The 5,273-nt window shown below is 31.0% G+C and overlaps 1 long non-coding RNA gene across 6 annotated transcripts; it reads left to right on the forward strand.

Annotated features, from left to right (window-relative positions):
- Nucleotides 1–1,054: 1,054 nt before the first annotated feature.
- LOC139872128 (uncharacterized) lies at nt 1,055–4,541 on the forward strand. Of its 6 annotated transcripts, none has more exons than XR_011766881.1 (5): nt 1,055–1,402; nt 1,880–2,018; nt 2,530–3,278; nt 3,390–3,543; nt 3,835–4,541. It is a non-coding gene; the product is annotated as an uncharacterized lncRNA (long non-coding RNA). The 6 variants fall into 6 exon arrangements; XR_011766879.1 differs by having other exon boundaries at nt 2,530–2,998; nt 3,121–3,543; XR_011766878.1 differs by having other exon boundaries at nt 1,056–1,402; nt 3,377–3,543.
- The last annotated feature ends 732 nt before the right edge of the window (nt 4,542–5,273 follow it).

Consider the following 5,273-nt stretch of genomic DNA (forward strand, 5'->3'; position numbering starts at 1 on the left):
TTTACCGCCAAAATAATAACATTCATCACAAAGTATCTTTTTTAAATGTTCATTTTTTCATGTGATCTTAATGTCTGAAATTTTTTTCGAAAAAAACGAAAAAAAATTACTTCCCCTCACTTCCCCTCAAAAAAGTTCTTCCCTCTTGATTAAATCTCTCCCCCCCTATATATATATATATATATATATATATATATATATATATATATATATATGAATAAAAGAAAACATATATATATAAATGGGGCCAGGTTCAAACGAGAACCAGAGGCGACTCTACCTTGAAGGGAGTGGGGTCCTATGACCCCACTAGTGGAAAAAAAATTTATACGATGTATGCTTCAAATTGTACAGGACACCACTAAATTTAAGTATAGGACCCATATATTTTTAAAATTTGTGTTTTTTTAGAGGTAAATAACCACTAAAGTACCCTTCAAATATAATTAGCCTTAGAAAAAAAAATTAGGACCCCATTGGCATTTCATCCTAGAATCGCCACTGACGAGAACCAAATAAAAAATGAGAACTGCGAGAACTAATCTTGACCATTGATCAAATATGATATAATTAATACAATTTAACATAAAATTTAAATTTAAAAGGGTATATTCGTAAAACTAATATTAGTGTCTACGTCAGTTTTATAACCGTTTCTAACTTACTCCTCACATAGCCATAATTTTTTTTTTTATCTTCAAGATTATTTGGGCCGGTTTTTGTAATAAGGTGATTAGGGTAAGTAGCTAAGGGTATATAATGTGGGGCTTGCAAAGGAACTATATATTTTATTTTATTTTTTGAATGGCAACAAAGGCATTATATATATTGACTAAATTTCTGTATCATCATACATCATATCATATCATCATATCATATACATCATATATCATATCATCATATACATCATATATCATATCATATCATATCATATCATATCATATATCATATACATACATATACAATATACAATATATACAATACAATACAATACAATACAATACAATTCATACAATACATCTTTATAAATCGGTAAGCTTTTTGGACACGTGTCCCACCCTAAACCCTCCTTAATCCTCATAATTTTCTAATTAAAAGTAGATTAATTCTGATAATTACACTAAGAAAACACGTGTCCCTCATAAACCACGGATTAGAGGCTATTTACATCCATTTTCTTTTCTTTAAAACAACGATCAAGTTTTTTTTATCCTTTAAACGGCGATCTTCAATTGTTTCGCCAGGTCTCTGCCGTCGGATTTTGAGATAAATATTATCAGATTAATCGTTATTGGGATAGCTAAATCATATTAATCGACGCACACTAAGTCAATTAGGGTTCCGATTCGGTTTCATCCCCAATTTAGCAATCAATTCAGATTATTCATTTAAATCGATTTAGGTATGTAATTTTCAAAAATCTTATTATTATTAGTAACAGAAGTATAAGTAAACTGTCGATCGAGTATTTTGATCTCTGATTTTTTTTTAATAAAAATCGTTATTGAAAAGTGTTATTTACAAAAGATTTCGATTACTATAAGTCCGTGATGATCTTATTTGCTGTTTTAATAACATTTATAATATTATCTATGAGATGTGTTTTTATAGTAATTTTGATAAGCTTTATAATAGTTGTGTTATAATATCTGTTTTGATTTTGATATAATATAACTTTGAATTGTTAATTATATGTGTTCTTTGTTAATAACTATGTTAAGTTTGATACTTTGTAAATATTCGTTAACTTATATTTTATATGTATGTGTTGACTTCGTCATATAAAGTATTATCTATTCTTTATGCGTTGAATTTGACATTTTTTTTGATATCACTATGCCATTTTGTTCATAAGAAGTGTATACTTTTTATCTTACAGGCAAATTGAGGTGTATTAGCTTCTGATGAATGGTTTCGAGATGAAGGGACCCTCACTATATATGTCCAAGGCGATTTATATGCGATTTAAAATAACTGCAACTATCCAATATTATTTTATGGCTTCGTATGTCATCCAGGTAGGCTCATGACAGTCATTCGATTGATTTTTCTTTTAATTTTCTAGATGTCGATTTGAAATTGACTGCATGTTTTTGATCGATTTGACTAAAAGTTTGAAGTTTATGATTTGTATTACTCAAAGTGGGTAACATTCTTGTGTTAAATTTTATTCTGATTGGTGAAAATTAGGAGAATGAACAATGAAATTTGGTTATTTGTGTTTGGTTTATGTATATGTGTGAATTCTGTATGTGGCTCACAGATGCAAGATATTTTTCATATTGTATGTGTTCTTTTATGTTTCCTTTGTGGAACTTAACTATATATTACCGGGAATTGAGTCTTTTGTAGGTTAAATTGATACATCGGTTACTATATTGAATTTTTATAAGAAGTTGCACCTGTTTTACTAAGTCTTTGCTATAGTCATATTTCAAGTAATTCGTGAATAAGTACCAAGTTATTTCAGTGATACAAATATAAGTAAAAAAATATCTCTCTAACTTATTGGACTATACATGTATGCAGGGTACATTTTAGTGACAAAGAAGCTGGGAGTACCGGGTGTGTTGTGGGTGAGCTGAATGAAGCCACGAGTAACTTCCATAAAACGAATTATTAACGCTTTAAGCAAGTTAAAAATTATGCAGCGGCTGGTGTGTTCTTCTGGAGGAATAACAAGATAACAGCAAGTGTACTTGGTAGAGCAACTGTAATGTGGTTGTTTTTCGAACGTTTGGTCTGCTACTTTTTGATACTCTAATTATATGTTCTCTTCCCGTGGTCCAACGCTTCTATGTGCATCAACTAATAGGCTTTATACTGTTTGGCTACATTCGTAGAGTATACTCATGAGGTCATAGACTGACGCGTCTGTTAGCAGGTAGCATCCATCTATCCCTAAAGTTAGGATTTCTGAGGAGGCTCATCACGGGTTTAAGAATCTTAGCTATCTGTGGCCTCACCAATACATCCTCAGTTCATGTGAACATGCTTCGTAAGTAGTTAATCTCTTTAAAAAAAAATTAATCAGGTATATGTATACATTTGTTTAATAGTGACAAAATGGGCAGGTTGGATTGTTTGGTTAATGGGTTAAAATAAGTACTTCCTCTACAGGGTGTTTGGTTCGAATCGACTCATAACACATTTGTGGTGTTCGTTTTGCATAAAATTGTTGATCGTATATGCATTTGTTGCAGTACATAATTCCTCAACTTCTTGAATTGTTGATAATTCACTAAGTCAGCCATATGATTTTCGTGAAGATCGTGAAGGTATTTCTTTGCAAATTTAACATTATTTTATTCTCATTGAATGTGTGTCGAGTATATTTGTGTTCGTGTAATCATGAAGAGATGCTGATTTCAAATAGTTTGCAATGCTAGAACTAAAGGTAAAGTAATCGACAGCCAAAGATCCATCTTCACCATTAGACTGCAAACATCAACTAATAATTGATACAGGCTGGTGATTCATATTCTGCTGATTTTGATAAATAAATAAAAAATACTCCAGTCTCAAGTGGGTTCCTCTACTAAGGTACATTAAATGTAATCATTAGTAAGTAAAAAATAGGAGTACAAAATGATTTATCCATGAATGTTTAAAAACAATTTGATATAATCATAAATACCAAAATCTTACCACGTTGTTACATAATTTTGGTATCTGTCTCTACTTGAATCCACAATTTTATGAAATAAAATGGAAGACACTATAATGATAAATTAACTCGACTTAACTTCTTTTGGCTTTTAAAGAGTAATATGTCATACCACTTTATATGCATGTATAAGAAATGGGATAACCTTACATACATTTTTATGGCAGTGTGGTTCTACTTTCACTCAAGACAGTAGTGATGTAGTGGATCTTGCTACGAACACTGGTGTCATCAAACAAGAACCGGGAGCATCTCCAATGTTAGTTGAGTCTTTGAACTTCAAGCCAAAGAGGTCAATTTTAAGAAAGAACTCGAGTTTGATAATTGCTTTGGTATCCAAAGCGCCATCCACTTTTGCTCTGCTATGGAGGTTATTTGGTTATGCTTTTGTTTTAATCATATCTTGGTTTGCATATTTCTTTAAATGCTCTATGGTGCTACTGATGGTGCTACCGCTTAAATTGTTGAGATGGTGTTCATAGAAAAAGCTAGAATTAACCCTACATATAATATAAAGTTACCATTTGTTTCCATTGTTGTTGACTTCTTTCAGGTCATTACCAAAATAAACTCACTGTGAAAACGTTGGCAATATCGAACCGGCAGTGAACTATGTGTTTAACCATGGTTCCTTTTTGTTTAATTCTTGGGTTCCTGGTACGGTATTAAATGTTTTAGACATCTGGTCAGATCTTAAATGTATGTCTTAATTATGCTCAACAATGCACAAATTGCTTATACTTTTATTAGGTTTTACAGTAGTTTCGTCGGGTTAGGCAAATGACTGTATGTATGCTTAGTAAAATGAACGGATGGTTTTTCCATTTATTGCTTTTGACATTGAAAAGAAATTATGTCCGAAACTATAGCTACCAATGAGTATGATTAGATTTAGTATAACTTTTGACCTGTTTGACTTTGTTTCCTGTTGACCCATCGTTTTGAAATAAAATAAAAACTAAAGAAGTTTAGTTTGTAAAACAGTTGTGTTTTGAACCGGATCACTTAGTACATATCTTATGTAAAGCAAAAACCACATAATGGTCGCTCGGATTGTAGTAATGTGCATGTATGTCCGAAACAAAATTGACTGTTTTGAATTAATTACCTGCTTGACACTAAAATGTGAAAATTTTGATGTGATTAATTTTTATTTCTATATAAAGGCTTCTATTACGTACTATTGGCATACCCTAATATGCTAATGTACAAGTCACCTATAAAAGGCTACGTCACTAATTCAAACGGGCTTCTATTTACTTTTGTGTAAGGAGTAGAACACTTCAAAGTCAAGGATCAATAGCAATCTATCCAAACGGGTTATGATTTACATCATCTATGATTTTCATTTATTGCTTTTCTTATAGATGATTATTATTTTTTTCCCCTTTCGTCCAATTAACAATTGCTTTCAATTGTAATTGTATTCATTAATAACGTTTCGGATATTAATATTTTCAATAAAATTGCTTTCAATACAACTATTATTAATAAGGAAGAGTTTCTCCAATGTAATTGCATAATACAACTAATAACTATCAATATTAACGTTTTCAAAAACTAATTTTTTAGAGCTCCCGTTCAACACACGTGCTCTTAAATCTAA

This window comes from Rutidosis leptorrhynchoides, chromosome 10 (genome assembly GCF_046630445.1).
Source record: "Rutidosis leptorrhynchoides isolate AG116_Rl617_1_P2 chromosome 10, CSIRO_AGI_Rlap_v1, whole genome shotgun sequence".
Taxonomy (NCBI): Eukaryota; Viridiplantae; Streptophyta; class Magnoliopsida; order Asterales; family Asteraceae; genus Rutidosis; species Rutidosis leptorrhynchoides.